Genomic DNA, 17,864 nt, shown 5'->3' on the forward strand with positions numbered 1-17,864 from the left:
AGCTTCAAGCTTTCTTTGTAAGATATTATGACTAGATATTCTTTGTTTCCATGTAGCTATAATTTTGTTTCAGTGTTGTAACGTCAAGACCAAAGCACCTCAGGATGAGGCTTTAGTATGTGGTTCTTCATCCAACCCTGATGAAATCCCCTTTCCTCTGGAAATCCAGTGTTGCTCCATGGGTTGCCCTCTGTGCTTAATACTGCCCAGATATTTCAGAGTTGCTAAAATCATTTAGGGAAGAGAGGAAACACTAATTGAAACCGGACAATGCACATAGAAACACATCAACTTTGATCCTGTCCCAAGAACACAATAAAGGAAGAAAATGTTCTTTTTTTTTTTTTTTTTTTTTTTTTGCTTTTGAATCTGACTTTTTCATACTGGTTATTCTATAAATTTTACTTATTTTTGTACTTAAAAGCAAGCTGAGATACAGCTACGTAAAGTGCTCCTTAAAGGTTTTTGTATATAAGAATCTAACTGATTGGAGGAATAAGAAGAGCTAGAAAAAGTGATGGCTACCAGGAAGCCATAAATGCATCAGTCTCTGCGTTTAGGGCTTTTTCCTGTGTTTACATCATAATTAAAGCTATACTATGTGTTGTTTTTATTCCCTGGTTAACCTTTCTGGCTACTATGAACACATATGATGGCCGGGATTTTGATTCTCACTGAATTTTGCATTGGTGTAAAAGGAGAGTAATTCCAATGAGAGCACTAAAATTTAGACCAGAATCCAGACTAGTAATTCTATATATTAAAAAGCTTTACAATTTCTATAAAGTAGTGGTAAAGGAAAAATATTGGGAAAAAAAGTGTTGAAGAGAATTGCTTCCTAGCCGAGACTTTGAATACCAGTTTCAGCGGAGAGAAGTTTGAATGTTGCATTATATGCTCCTGTAAATGGAATTTTAATATACAAATGCTAGCATTCCTTTAATTAGTGTTTGTAGCAGTGCAAGTTGGAGTACACTGGTGTTTAGGATATATATTATGGCCACCTAATATAATTACTTTCTCTTATATTCTTATGTTGCAGCAAGCAATAAAACAATTAGGCAGCTTTTCAAATTTATCAAGGTAGCAGAGCAGAGAAACCTTTTGTTCCTTTTTTACTGTGTGGATCCTGAAGCCTGGCAGCACAACAGTCATGGCTGAAAAATCCTTTTTGCACAATGAGCCGATGAAATTTGGTGTTCCTTCTGGATTTCCTGCATGTGGAGATTAAGTACGTTGTGGAGCAGAGGTCAGAACAAAGGAAAAATCCCAGTTTCTCAAAGTGAACAAAACAAGTTAGAGCCAATACATTTACAATAGACGTGGTTTTTTCTCCATGTAGAAGAAAATTCTCTCACATATCTATTGTTTTGCTTAACAGCCATATTAGACAAACATTGCAAAGCTATGCAAGTGAATTTTAGCCTTATATGGATGTTACCAGGTCATCAATTGAGTGCCCTCAGCTTAAAAAAAAAATCAGGAAAATCAAATTAGATTCACTGAAAAGCTATATTGAACCTGAGTGCTAAGTTTTGATCTAAGCTAAATTTATTTCAAACCTGGAACAAGTTAGTTTTGAGTGGAAATGATGTCTGTCTCTGTTTTTGCATACCTTCCACCATAAACCAAGAAAAGAGTGTTCCAGCTGAGTTTTGCTTTGAGTTTCTTAGTTCATATGAAACTCAAAATGAAACTCATGACTGTGTGAACCGAAACTGGAAAAAAATGCACACAGCTTTAGACAGCATGTTGCTTGCAGAACGACTGTGTCATCGCAAACATTAAGGGCAATGCTTCGGTTTTCCTTGCATGCATATGACAAAGAAGAGGGGAAAATATTCTGGTCCCCTTATATTTTTGGTGAGCTCCTGTGCAAAAATTAGGTAGGATTCCATTCACCTCCGAGGTGTAAGCTCTGGACACCTCGTAAATACATCTGTGGGATTTATGCATAAGGCAAACTCTGCCATGCTGTGAAGCTAACAGTTTCACAAGCTTGGAAGTGATATGCTACTTAAAAGTGCAAGCCTGTTTTCCTCACACACACTTCCAAGTACATTTAGAAGCAATTTGTCTGATATATTTTTAGTGGACATGTGAAAAAGACAAGAGAGGATGAATGTTTGTAATAATAATTCCTCTCGCCACTCCATCCACCTCCATATACCTCCCTAATTTCTCTCACTGGTTAAGGCACTAGCTATTCTTACTCCTCCCACTGATCTCCTGTTTTATTATCATTCTTATTATAATAGCACTAAGAAGCCCATAAGGGTTTGCATTTGGGTAAATCATACATCAAGTGAAAACTCGTCTGCCTTTAATATTGGTGAAGCATAAGGTGAGGGGTGGGCTGAACAGAGGGGAAAGGCACTGCCCAAGGCTGTTAAAGCCAGAGGATAACAGAGTTCCTTGTGTTACGGCCTGTAGTAGTATATATCTCCTATATAAACCTATGGGAGTGACACTTCCTAGAGACGGTCTGCCTCCCCAAGCCTTTGCAGAACCAAGATGTCTCCAGTAAGCCAACCCGTGCAGCATCTCTCTCTGCGCTCCCAAACACTCATCTTCTCTCGAGCCCAGTGCTGGGCATCAGATAATTGTATTTGCCAGTAAACATGCCAAATAAAGCAGATCCACCACTGGAAAAAAAGAAGGGGAAAAAAAAAAAGAAAAAAAAAAGGAAAAGAAAACAAAGGCCCATCCTAATGTTATTTATAGGTTCAAGACTTTGTGCTGATTTTAATTGAAGAAACATTTTAAACATTTATCCAGGCTTTCAAAAGCACGTATTAGTCATTGACTTATATATTCTTCTACATGTGCTCAATATTTAGGCAATTTACTATTTTTATCTTAATTAAGATAGATCTTCTCAGCCAGCAACAAGCTAAGTCATCTGTACTGTCATAGCAGTCAAGCCGCCGAGGCACTGAATTTTGAGATGTGTCTGCCTCAGTGGGAGGGTTCCTAGAAGAAACATTCATTTCTGCGCCGCTGTCGTTTAGAAACGAACATACGTAAACCTGCCTCGCAATGAAAGGCTGAAGAAGCTCAGTCTACCCAGCTTAAACAGGAGGTTAAGGAGCAAAGTCCATAAAAGAAACTGTCAGGAAGGGCTTTTCAATCTAGCAAAGACATGACAAGACCCCTGTCACTAAAAGCTGTTCAGGGTAGAAGATGCGTTTTTTTTCCAGTTATTTAACCATAAGTACAACAAATGAAATGTTTACTGTCATATGATGTTTCTGAGTCAAAATGGATATATTTTGAAAGATACTTACCAAGTCTTTTGTATGCTTTGGGAACGGATTCTGTGGTGAAACTCCATCACCTCTAGGCAGATTAAATGGTCATGGTGGTCCTTTCTAGCTGAAATCTCTATACAGCCATGCCTATTTGCAGTGCCAGATGTTGTGTCTGTTTAACATACAAATACTCTGACACCTAAAGAAGTGGTCTGTGCTCCATCTGAAACGTTTTCATATTTTACATATAATCTGGATAATATAATATGGAGAAACAAATTTGATAGCTCGCCTTTCAAGATCATTTTTGGGTCTTTAATGATGAAACAGGCAAGTTAAATTACGTTCATGGTAACAGCCTAACAAAAGTTATATATCTTATCTTATTTTTTGAAGTTTAGAGTAACATCTCCATAGACTTTTCCAGCAGAGCATAAACTAGTGTTAAATCTACAACTGTTTACCTGGCTCTGGCAAGCAAATTTCACAAGTTCTAGAAATTCCGTTTCCTCATATAAATGCTTTGGGATTAATCAGAACTGGTGGAGTTTGACAGGAATTCCCATGTAATTGTTAACATTTCTGAACTTGCGCAGATCACACCACTATAAAAAAAATCAATTTGGGATACTTTGCTGGTTCTCCTCCTGCTTCTTATGGAAACAAATAAATATGGAAAGAAAACAGTTGAAAGAAATGAAGAAAGAAAGCTTCTCCCAAATATCAAAAGAAACATTGTGGGGAAAATTATTTATTGGGAAATACTAAAGAAGCAAATTTTTATTTCATTCAGAGCGGTTCTATTACTCTGTTCTCTTATTCATTAACAGTATAGTCTGCTCTGAAAAATTCAGAGATAAACCGTATAAATGCATATTTCCCCTTTAGTTCTTCTTCCATCATGCAAGACAGAGAAGGCCACAATGTCCTGTGGCTAATGGCATCTTAGAAGGTATGGGAGGCATTTCCAGGATTGGACCTTTTGCTTTTCTAGTCCGCTCTCCGTGCTTCCATCTGCAGTCCTGAAGCATGTGGCAAACACGAAGCCTGCACAGAGTCTTGCACAATTGCCATCTCCCCTATTTAAAACTCCTTATATCTGTGGCTTCCTTCAACCTTGATTTGCACCCTATGTTTAGTCACAATCCTTACTATCAAAAAGGAAGATGATGCACATAGCTAGATAAAATATATATAATTATATGTGTGTATATATATACACACACATGCACATACACACACACATATATATGCATTTATATATACATCATTTATCTCCAGTGATAACAAGTATAGCAGTTTTTTTTTTTCCTACTGTTCCTCACAAAGAAGACTACAGGGAAAAACAGCTCTGAAATTGCCAGAACATAAGTTAAACAACACTATGTTTTGTTATAAAAATACAAATTGTTTACAGCAATTTATAATATGCAGATATGTTTTAAATGGGCAAATCCTAACATTGCCTACTTGAATTCTAGCAGCTAAGTATAATTCAGCACTACTTTAATTTTCTATTATATTCATGCTAAGTGATTTTCAGGCACATCAGATTCAGTATGCAGCGTGAAGTAGCAGCGGATAGAGAAAACTAAAATCCTTCTAGCTGGTACTGAGAGATAAAGAAACTGAGTTGTTTTTAATATTAGAAGTAGATTTATGGTAAAATTAGATGACGGGCTAATCCCTAGACACTATGCACACTCCCTTCACAGAAAGAGCTCTTCTTTCTACGGTCTTTGCATATGTTCATTTAAAGTGTTGTCTCCTCAACTTATCAGTCTGTCTAAGCAAAATTTGAACAAGTACAGGAAATATCATGAATTCACTATTGACAGGGAATACCCAAACATCTGCATCACACAGATTTGACTATATCCAGGCCCAGTTTTGTGGTCTTATAGTGGATGTTACCATTGGAGTACGTAAAGCAATTCTTGAGCTCTCCATGCAAACTAAGGAAGCCCCACTGTTCTGGACATTGCGTCGTGAAAAGAGTTGGATGAAGTCACAATAATGAAAAGCACAAATATAAGGGCTCTGCCATTCTGCTGTTGGGATAAAGGATCCCTGGTGGTAAAAGTCTCATCTCACTGAAATCAGAGAAGGGAACCATTTACCCCATAAGGACATTTCTGCAGCAGAAAAAAAGACAACATCCGCCTATGAATGAGTTGATTTTGTTCGTATAAATAGTTTCACTATCACTGTTACTAAAAGTCCTAATATTATTTCTGGGGACACTCTAGGCTTTCATCAGTGGCTGGGTACTAAAAAACACATCACAAAGAGTTTTGTCCCCAAAGTGCCTTACCAATCAACAAAATTAGATGAGGCTGCCCTGTGAGGAACATTCAATTATACACTGATGGCTTCCAAAAGCATTTTTACTTTTGTCCTCCTTAGGGACCCAGCCTAGGAGACCATGGACAGGTTCATTTTCAGTGTGGTCCATGGGAATGCCAACATCAACACGTGATGCCACAGAGCTCACAGAGATCACCAGGGCAATAGCACCAATAACAGGTGCGATTGTGATGATAAAGGTGTTGAAGTTTTCTGTTGACCCCAACATGAGCGCAGAAAAGGTATATTGCCACACTGTTCTGACCAAAAGAGTCTTGACCTTCTCAGCTACGATAAAATCAAAGCTGCTGCATACACGAAATGACATCTTTTTTATGTATGAATCTAACTGAAAAAACATTTTTCAAGAGAGGCTATACTATCATTTTCTGAACTTTTATTACAGGAGTTCTGTACCTATCATTTTCATATGCTTCCTTAACCAGCAAATGATGTGGTAAAATTGTGGGTAGTGGCAGCATGAAGAACAGAACCATTTTAATTTGTCCCATCTGGCATATTAACATTAATAAAAGATGTTTAAAAAGAAATGCCTTGAAAGGCTTTCACCTACTGATTTAACAAGATAATAAGGAAAGCTTGCAATCTGCCACTAAATATAACTGATAAGAATAAGAGTGAGTTTAAAATGATGATAACAGAGATTAACCTCCGAAACACTGATATAAAAAGGAAAAAAAAACCCTGCTGATTGCAACATATGAACATTAAAACTGGCAACCAAACTGTCTATTATTTTTGGCTAATAGGGTATATCCAAGTACAGACTATCACCAATTTAACAAACATTGCGAACCATCGAGGGACTTTACACCAATCAGGTCAACGCAGAGACGGAGCATTCCTAACCCTATAATTGCCCACTGAGGGTACCCCATGCTGGGGAATTAACTGCTCTTTGATTGTTCCATTAAAATTTAACCAATGAATCGTCCTATTTTCAGGCTGCTCTAAGGGGGAAAGCAACATTTTTAATTTGTCTAAAATAATTATACCATTACTTATTTTGGTTATTTGTACTCCAGTATTTAAATGCCCTGAGTGGTTTGTCAGAGGCGGAGAGGGTTGGCCATGGAGACTGGGACCGATAATTCCCCCCACTGCCCCGCTCAGTCCCAGATTTCAGTCATTTGTGCCCAAATTTAAATTCAGTTAAATAAATAGAATACACGGGGTTTTCAAAAGTGTAGTAGCAAATTTTGTGGTACCCCCTCTTCCCCCGGCAACCTATTCTGATGCTGAAAATGGGCTTGCTCTTTTCTCTCTCCATTGCCTGCCTCGGAGCCACCTTTTCATCCCTGCCTTGGTCTGTGTCTCAGAGCAAAGCAATTTTTTTTCCTTTCATTGTTCACAAAGAGATTTGTATTTAAGTCTGTGAGAAGGTGCACGCTCAATTTTTGTTCCCAGCAAAACAACAGTTGGTATACGGTATGTCTGATACTGCAAGAGCGAGATTCAACTTCTGTGTTCCCAGCTGGGATGAAAGAAGCTGGTGGCATCCAAGTATGACTTTTCGGGTCATAGAGGTGCGCAATAAACCAGTATTAAGCATTATTGGCCAAGCTTGTATACCACACTCACCTCTTATGCATTACTTAAAAGGATTCATAACGCAGGCAAAGAACTATTTTAATTCATGTGAAAGTTAGAGGCAAGTTTCTGAGCCAGACCCAAATGAGTGTCGCAGCAGAGCTCAGCCGGCAAAGCGGCAGCCTGCCCTCCACGCTGCCCTTGTTGCTCCAGACCTCGTCCTCTCTTCAGGAGATGCTGCCTGTCTCACCAAGCAGCTCTGGACGGTTTTGATGTGCAGAAGTGGGCATACAGATATGAATGATCTGCACGTCTTGCCAAACCCCACGAAGCCCTCTCAGGAAACTATGGATCAAGATGCAGGAGAAAATCATGTGAAAAATACCTGAAACTGACGTAAATGTCAAAATATTTTAAAATATAATAATTTCCATTAGCTATATAAATAGAACAGCAAGAAAAAAATTACAATGGCTGTAACATAGCTGTGACAAAGAGACAGTGAGAATTAATAGCATGTATCACTGTTTACAGAAATAATGGGTTTTATTTAGCATATCTATTTTCAACCAGTTAGACAGTGTATGTATTCCAATGTGTTCATGCCTCCAAATTGGGGATCAGATTACAGAATATGACAGATGATGAATTAGGGAGATGGGACAATAACAAGGCAAAAGTTTATTAAAAGCTTAAGAGCTCTTAAAACCAGACTCAGTCTAGACAAATTATGCCGATGAATGCATGAGGAAGCTGCAGGAAAATTGCAGAAAATATCAGAAAGGTTAAGAGATGTTTTTAATGCTTACTCAATGTAAGAAAAGACTGTCTGGGCTACAAAATGGCTGACATTGCTGGTTATTTAAGGAGAGCCTGGAACACAAGAATTTTATGAACTTTTTCCTTCTGTTTTATCTCTGATGGTAAATGTCAAGCCTTGATGCAGAAGGGTAGAAAATATGACAAGTGGTTCATGTCAAAGGAGAATTCCTAAAATCAAGCAACATTCTTAATTGCTGTGGTGGCTCAGGTGCTTTTAAAGACACCTTACAGGTGGCGAAACAATGTTATAACTGCGTTTCTTTGGGAATTGTTTCAGGACATCATTCCTTTCATCAGTTTCTGGGATATTTCCTTTTGGGGCGGGGGGCAGGGGGGCTTCCTTTACTTCTGCATTCAGATGTTTAAATGTGGGCCTCGGATGCCTTTTCTCTCACCACGCCAAATGTCTTAGTTCATTGCTACCAGTGGTAACATCATCACGTGTTTTGCTTTACAGCAGATGTTACTATCTTCCTGTATTTTTAGCACTCGGATGTCTAAACTTGTTTAAGCCTGGTTAAACTATGTGATGGCAGAACTTAAGCAGCCACCAGCATTTTGATTGTACTAATGTTCCCACCACCGCTACCACCAGAGTAGATTTACTGAAGTTAATTTGTTTGACAAGTCCAATGAATTAGAAAAGCGATTTGTCATATAGTGTCATATTCCTTCTCGGCGTATTTGTACCTTGTATAACAAAATGGGAATGTGGTCCAGTTCTAGGGCTCCATCACCCACCCCCTCCTCCTCCTCAGCGTCGCCAGCACTACCCAACACCGTCATTCAAAAAGGTAAACACATTTTATTTCATAACATATTCCAATATGTTCAAAATGTATTTTGACATGTTCTTCTTCCCTAGCTATGCCTATTTTCTAAACACCCTGGCACATTGTCAACACTGCTGATTCACTGTGGTCTTTCTTTGATTGCTGTGATATCAATTAAAATTGGAAAGATGTCACAAAGAACTGTTGGGGAGGGGAGGGAATTGCGTTTATGTCCTACAACACAAATGTATGTGCACATCTGATTATTCACAGGATTACAAATTCATAACGTAAATTTAACCAAGCCTTACATACTGACAGTTGTGTAACTGACAACCAAACCCTTAAAAATGCTGCAAAGATTTGACTCAGTTACATAAATGAGCATAGGTGAATAATCAAATACTGGCATACTGATCTGCCAATTTCTTTTTTTCTTTCATATGAGCCTTTTTGTTAAGGAAATGGGAAATGTATGACTAGAACACACGTTGCAATTGTCACCAATAAAATAAAATAAACGCTCACTTAAAGCACATGTTAGAGACCGCTCCCTATACTCTTTAAACAGAGATAGACTTCACATGGAAATTAGGGTGCACAAGGAATTCGGGACTCTCCTCTCTCTAACAAAACATGGAGGTTTTTTCAAGACATCATCTAAGTTTTCTGTTCATCCAAGCTTCTCTAGATCCAAGGAAGTCAAAGGAGTCACAAGTATTACAAGCAGCTTACGCTGTAGCCCACAGCGTTTCTGTCTCTCATAGAAATGTTTTGCCACATTAGTCTGATAATAGCAGTGCAGCACAAAGTTTTCCATCATATATCAGGATCACTGATAGAGTGGGTGTAAACTCAAAGGGTTTAAGTGTGATACATGTTGCATCATCTAAGAATCTGCATGTAGATGAAAAACGGGACTTTAAAGGCCAAAGTTTGTAACCCTAATGCCAATATACATAGCCTTTCCTTTTTTCCTCAGAAACTTTATTCATTGCAAACACTGTTCATGTTTAGTAAATCATATGTGATCCTATGGAAGTGCAGTTAGAACAAGCTATATTGAGAACGTCATGGTAGATTTGAAGTTGCTGACTTGGAGTAGACAAACCTGCAATGAAGGCAATTAACATCTACACGGAAGACTCAGACTGAACATAAACTGGGCTTGGAGGAGAGGAGAGTGTTTATTCAGACCTTGGAGGCTATTGGTTTTTTGCCTGTGCTTAACAATATTGATACTATCACACAGCATTTGATCAGTGCATGTTCACAGCTTGCAAGAAAAAAAACTAGAACATATGCTTAGAGGAAGCGTTTGTAATGCAGTTATTCTCAGAGCACACTGGGACCTGAGCATGCCTAAATAGCTTGAGGAACTGGACCTGATGCCTAGCACATAATCCTTTATAGCAGTCCAAGCTCACAGCACTTAAAATTAATAGCTGTTGCTTATGGGCTGAGATAAAGTCCATACAGCCGGTTGTTTGGCTATTAATGTTCAACATTGTATCCTCAGTCTTATGGGAAGGTAAAAGATATAAAAACCATTTATTTATATCACTATCATTCTAGGCTTCTCTGAATATCTTACAAAAATAGCTAAATCTTTCATATTCTAATGTAACATAGTGAAAACAAAAAGTTGCAAATGGCATGAAAATGCTTGTTTGAAGGTGGGAGAATTTAGTTCCAATGTAATCTTCAGCTTACTTTGTGAAATAAACTTGAAAATGGAGGATAGAAAAGAGCTCCACAGAAAACAAATCATATTTCATGAGGATTTTGCAGCATTTTATTTGAGTTTAAGATGCTACAAAATAGTCTTGATCAACTGTTTTTTTCCCCCCTCCCATAAGGTTCTACTTTAAGACCTCCATATGCTCAATTTTAATAATTTGCTTCCAAAACCCAGGAATTATTCCAAATGTGAGTTATGGAAATATTATGCTTTTTATTAAAAAAGAGAAATCCAAATCCCAGGTACCAAATCTTTGAAACACACAGCGTGGAAAAAAATATTTTTAATCGCATTCGCAGATTCTGTCCCTTTTCCTCTGGAAACAGAAACCACTCTAATAACATTGTTGTAAATGCTATAGGGAAGTTTCCCCTTGTTGAAGTGTGGTTTTGTGAGCTACCTCAGTAACTTCGCATTGCTAACCATCACTTGCCATGCAGCTGCCACTCAGGTTCCTGCTAGCAAGACGTCTCTGCAAAGGTGAGCTGGACAATTCGGACATTTTGTGCCGGGAAAAGAGGCAACTGCTTTTGCAAAAGTCATCGCTATGCTAGAGAACCAGGAAGACACTTATGGAGAAGGACAAATTCTCTTGGTTTGTATTTGTATTAGGACTAAGTACTACATCATTGGAAAGGACTGTGGAGGGAGTCTCACTGGGATCACCTCTTTAAACAGAAAAAAGAGAGTTCATTAACTTTGAGTACCCTGCTCAGTGAAATGTGCCACCTACTAATTTGTCAGAGCATATTGACATACAGCTTCAGAGTCTAGACACAAAGTACAGATGAAATCCTCTTCTCTGTGTGGGCAAAGGAAGACTACCCACTAAGCACAGCACAGTCCTGTATAGCCCAGCAAAGTTGCTGAGATCTTGCAGAAGCTGTTGACGCTGACCCCGTAACTGAGGTTTGTAGGACTAGGAGTGGGTGTTTCTTAACAGTCCTCCTCCAGCTGCAGAAACTCTTTCCTCTACATGGCGTACAACACCTGTATTTTAGCCGTCTTCACTCACTATTAGCAAATTTGAGTGGGTGAGTGAGGGTTTTTTGAGCTATTACTTTGCAGGACCAGACCTGTCCTGTGGCAATGCTCCTACTGCATATAGGCATGGAGAGAGCCAGAAGTTAGGGGACCACTGCTGCACAGTGTGCTGTGTTACAGTAGACAGCCAAAGTGTGTCATTCGTCTATACCAGTGGAGAGTCTTCCCCTGTTTGCATCACTCAATGCATTCAGGAAAGGAGCTAAGCCAAAATTACATGCGGATTTTCAAACAAATGAACCCACTGCCAGTATTTGATATCATGAGCAAGAAGGTTTATAAGTCGAAAACTGCTCTAGAAATCTGGTTTTGGGGTCTGGACAAGCTGGAATAGCCATCTCCTGAAGATGTCAATGGGAGGAATATCAAGCTGCTGCTGGTCATTACAGCAATGATGACAGAAATGACTGGAAGCTGGAAGGCACCATCCAGAGCTTGCTGAAATCAGTGAAAACATTTCTAAAGACTTTAATAGGCTTTGGCTCAGTCCTGGAGAGAGTGAACGGGGAAAAGAGAGTTGTTTCCGAGTGGAGTCAGAATAAGGGAGTGTAGCTGGAGTGAACACATATGTTCCTACCATATGGGTGGAGAGCTCTGGGATTTCTGCCATATTGGTCCTGAAGTCAAATACAATTTGTTTTTCTAGTTCGGATAAACTAGATCCTCAAGTGAAGAATATTTAACTTCAGATGAATGCTGAGTCTAGTGTCTTCAGAGACCAATTTGTAAACCCACGAGGCCGTCTAGACCATGAGAAAGAGAGCACATCCTAGGTTGACTGGGCTTGATCCATAGTTATAATTGAAAAGCTAAAGAAACCTCTACCCAAAATTATGTATTCTCTTTGACTGTATTTATTATTTTTAAAGAGATCTGATTTGCTTAGTTTTCATAGATGCAGAGGTCACTTCTCAGTCGTTCTGTAGGAACTATATTGTATACGAGACACTTTCAATGAAAGGGAGGGTTTAACAGGAAGCATCATGGGGTATGGATCACCCATACAGAAAAATTTGCAGCTCTACTTCAGTGAAGCACTACATTTATTTACTTAAATTAATGTTGGGACTGATGTCCAGGTGACTTAGTTATGTGTGTTTCTCAGCATATCATCAAGCTGGTGCCTTTATAGTAATTATTTTTCATTATTTCAGGGCTAAGCCCTGCATTCAACAGGTTTTTTGACATTAGTAAAGACTAGCAAAGAACCTGCACCTTGGCCAGTGGCTCATTCACAGATCATTTTGGGCCCATATAGTTAGTAATGGGTGAATCATTAATAGCCAGAAGACGAATTTTGGAAATCTGGAATTTCTATACTGAAATATATCAGAGCTCACAGAACAATAAATTTCATTGTTCTGAAAGTTGTCCAGGGCCCATTTCTGTAATCACCAGCATAAGCTTTTTCTTGTAATTTTAAAAACTTCCCCTGTCTTTTCAGATGAGGGGTACTATAAGGATCACCCCATGTAATACTAATTTTGTATTTTTTATCATCCAGATATGTACAAAGATACATGAAATTTTAAAAAACAATGTTGGTAAAGAACTTATTCACATGTTTTCAAAGCCGAAAACTTTGATTTAGTTAGTGAAAAATCTCAAATGATTCTTTAGTTGTCTAAGACAGTTTATCTGTCTGTGTATAGATGAACACAGGCTACTATTACTTTAGGTTAAAAGAAGATGATGTACAGATTTGCTTAGATTAATTTAGACATAATTCAGATGGACCAGGGTGTTGTTTGAGAAAGTGATTAGCACGAAGATTACTAGCCACAAACGCATTTGATTGACATGTGTTTCAGACTGCAATTAATTAACAATATGTTTCTCTTATGTCACCAAGAATTTTTACACAACAGTGAACACAGAACTTTAATTCAAACAGCACCTCTGAGGTGGGATGACCCGAATAGTTTCCACCCAGAGGACTATTGCATTTCTCTTCTGATCCCTGCCAGCTGGTCGTGGAGAAGCAGCCACTTACTCCTCACTTAAGGAAGGGTGATAGGTAACAGCTACGGTATCAAGTGGGTGGGAGGGAGAGAAAAAAACAAATGCATGGGCCATGCAGATAACTCTGGTGACAGTAATAAGGAGGGCTGATAACATGACACACAGAAGAATAAACTAATTTCAGGGAACCCTGGCAATTTTTTTTTTTTCTCTAACAGTGATGATCCAGTACATTTTCTCTTGGTGGAACTACGCATTTTTGTGTTAAAGATAGGGTCATCCAGCAAAGTTGAAGAAAAACCTAGATCAGCACAAGACCTTGTTAGAGAGGATTTTGTGGTGCTTTCTGGACACAGCACAGCACGCGTTTGTAAATCAGCTCATGAAGCAGTTGATGGCTGTGTGGAGAAAGCTGGATTGGAAACTCTCATTTTGAGTTGCTACCATGTGCTGAAAACCCATCAAAACTGCACAAATATTCCTGATTCAATGCAAACAACTCCACAGCTGCCATGGCAATCCCAGTGGACAGCAACAGCTGTAGGAGTGGTCTGCAAGCGAGCTGCTCCAGGATGCGATCCTGTCTCAAAAACGTGCTTCTTACCAAAAAAGTATTTGATGCGTCTACAAAGCAATTCAAAGAATGGCACCACCTACAAAATAAATAAAATGTAGTGTTACCCTATATTTTTATTTCGGTTTCTCCAAGCTATATGAACATGGGTAATGCCTTTGCCTTCTACAGGAATTTTCAAGACTTTCCGTAGGAGTCTTTTGTTTGGAGACTGAGGAGTGCTCTGTCTGGGACAAGCTGGTGACTAATGGGCTTGCTATTGGGGCAGCCAGTCCCAGTTCCTGCACTTTCGTTGTTTAATGCTTCCCATTATGAAAGATATTTGCAAGCTTTCCTGAGAAGTTTAAGAAGTTTTAACACCTCTTTTGGAAACAAGCATTTGGAGTTTGGCAAGGGGAAAGCCTCTGGGCTGGAGAAAAGCCTTTGTCCCGGATATAAATATCTGAGATATAAATATCTGCTGTGGTTTGTCTTCCTCAAGAAAATTTGGGCAGCCTGTCAAAAGAATAACTGCACATGAATATGCTCATCAAAGTCCAGACCTCTACCACCGCCAGAGCAGTAGCAGCAGCACTACATGCTGCAATGGAAAAGCATAGATATGGCCTGGATGCTCTAGCTGGGGTGGGAAAACAAAAGCAAACAGGTCCAGAGCTGCTTAGACTGTGCTCTGGACAGGTAAGTATCTTTTAGTGGATGCTGTGCTGGAACACTAGGTTGGAGAGTAGGCAGAGCTTGTGTGCTCTGTATAGACATCCCAGAAATTGGTCTGGATTCAGCACTCACCTCTCTATGCTGCTGCTACACCTCTGGCTTTGGGAAGGGGAAAGGAGGGAGACACTCACAGGCAGGTTCCCTGTGGTGAGAAACTGGAAGAGGGAGAAAGAGAACTGTCATGTTTATCATCAGCCTATGCATGTGCATTATAATATAGGCTTTGGTTGCTATGCTATATTTTTCCACCAGACTGCTTCTATGTTCAGTGTGTATGAAACAGAATTAATGTGGCAGAGGGTCCCATCAATCTGATGCTGTTGAGTGTCCACGGATCTGGAGAGACATCTAACTGTCCTCCTGCAAAGGGCTCGGAAGTCCTTAACTGCCACTTGGTTGGCCATCAGAGCCAAGCAGGAGATACCTTCATTCAACATCTTAGCCAAGGCACAGCTCTTCTAACAGCACAGCTCTCCTAGTATTACACTGCAATATTAGCGTTGGATCTGAGCCTAAATCCTGATGTGGGATTTAACTCACCATTCTGGCCCACAGGCAAACAAGTAATCCTGGCAATACACTGTAAATGGGCTAAACAGGCATAAATCCTGGAATTATTAACAAGCACAGTATCCAAAACTGTCCTAAAAATACAAAGCCTATACCCCTCTCATATTAGCACTAGAAAATATTCATGAAAAAGGCAGCCAGCCCATGAAAGCTGATATTTTATCCATATATATAATCTGGGTTTTTATACTTCTGCTGTTCAGTTTTGTAAACAGCTGGTAACCAACTGTAATTCAGATTTGAACCTGATAACTTCTCTTGCTCATTAGATAAAAATAGCAAAATCGTTGGGCTGTATTTTCTTAAATCAAAGAATATTTCTCCTCTTAACATAACCCTCTGGAAATGCCTTACATAACCATATAATGAAGATTACAACTGCATTGTCAAAAGGAGCCCAGTGCTAAAATTTGTTACAGAGACATTAGGGTAAGTGTTCCCAATTGTGAGCAGGTGGTACAAACACGAACCCTACTGAGATATAATGAGATGTGTATACATGGGAAGTTTAGGAACCTCCTGTGCATCTTTTTGAAAATGACATAAAACAACTTGCAATTAAACTCTATTTGATGCCAGATGAGAAACAAATGTTTGGGGGAAAGTAGTTTTTAATACAATAATAATTCACTTTACATGTGCATGCCAGCAGCTTTGCATGCTACTTCCCCAACCAGCAAGAAGCCTTACAATCATTCAGCAGGGGATGAGATCTTCCATTTCACATATCTTTACAGGGATATTTCCTCTGAATTGTTGCATTTGCACAATGGCAACAACTCAATGTGCCAGGTCTGCTTTTACACTTCTGTAAGACCCTAACCAGAGGAGCACCTCAGCACACATTTAACTTTAAGGACACCAGTATTGCTCCTTAAAGTAACAACAGCAGCTCCTTGAAGCCAGAGGTTGAATGTGCTTTGATAGACTGAAGTCTGAAGGTGCAGGACATGCCATTTTCACATTGGTTTTGTAAGTGAGGTGCAATGGCAAGTGTCACTAGTGTTTCCTATAGAACTGATTTTCTTCTCTTCCAAAAGCATTCAAACCCTACAACACATACCTACAAGTGGCATCTATGATATGCAGAGAGGCATCTCCATTTTTCAAAGCACACAGTTTTTTCTGTCTGTGAGTGAAATTCGCTGCTCCAGTGGAAGGCACAATTTCTCTGACCCAATATGGATATAACCAGTGGGGTGCAGCACGCCTGCCTACCAGTTGCACATCCCATAAATGCTGAGTAGGAGATGATACTGTTATCTTTATGTTCACAGGGCATACTTTAGTCCAGCGCATATTCTTTCCATTGCTTTCCCAAGGTGGAAAAATGAATCTAAATAACATATTGAATCTGCTTTTGTAAGTTTCTCTGGAACTAAAACAGGATAACTGACATAAAATATGTATATAGGGCCAGTCTCCTGCACTAAGGAATTGCATGACCACAGTAAATAGTACAGTTAATGGTACAGTATTGCAGCCACCACTTGTTTCTGCTAAAATTCTTAGAAATATTAGTTTCTGTACTGTAGTTTGTAACTAATTGGAAAAAGTGTAACAAAAGACTAGGCAGTCTGGTAGGTATGTTGACAAAGGATTAAGGATTAATACGTTGCTGAAAAGCATGCTTCAGTAAGCCACATTTTTCCTTTAATTCCCTGTAGATCTTTGTTATATTTTCATGCTTATAGACACTCCTAAATATCTGGAACTTTTCTCTGCAGCATGAAACACTGAAGGAAAAGAGATGAGAAGCTGCAAGAAGCTTCTGCAATGCATCATTTGACAGGAAGTCAAGTTATCAGAACGAAGCCGTATAGGTATCAATCTTACACCCATATATGGTGTACGTCCTAGTTACCATACAGATATGAAAGGGCCATTAGGGCCTCTTATCAGCTGTATATTGGTGTAATTAAAGGGTTTGATAGCATTAACCTGAACTGTGAAAGTCTCCAGACAATGCACTCTATCAGTCATCTGACCCTTGAGTTTAAACAGCTACAACAAGACGACTTTCTCCTCTGCTTTCCAAAGGACACACCGAGCTGCTGAGTTCAGTGGCCTTTTAAAGGAAAAGACTTGATTTTTTCCCTTAAAAGCAAACTGTTCTATTTAATCTAACCTTCTACTCCAATGACAGCAACAAAAAAAAAAAAGCATCTTCTTTTCCTGAATATACTGTTATATTTTGATGAATATCTAATGTAAGGCACTGCAAAATTTATGCTTTTTTTCATCGTGTGTTTTAGTAGCTGTACCGTGTTTTTCATTTTAGCTCATGTTGTTTAGTGGTCAAATGACATGTGAGAATTTAGTAACTGCATATTTCTAGGGTCCTTTTTAGCTCTTGACCTGTATGCCCAAGAAAGACTAATACTTTTTATCACACGTTAAGAAGTTCAGATTTGATCTAGTAGCCTAAGCAAAATCTGGAACTAGGGATTTAATTGCCTTGTTGTCCTGTTGTTTTGCAGGGGGTGCTAAAGAAAACCTATTATTTGCTATCCCAA

This window comes from Gymnogyps californianus, chromosome Z (assembly GCF_018139145.2).
Source record: "Gymnogyps californianus isolate 813 chromosome Z, ASM1813914v2, whole genome shotgun sequence".
Taxonomy (NCBI): Eukaryota; Metazoa; Chordata; class Aves; order Accipitriformes; family Cathartidae; genus Gymnogyps; species Gymnogyps californianus.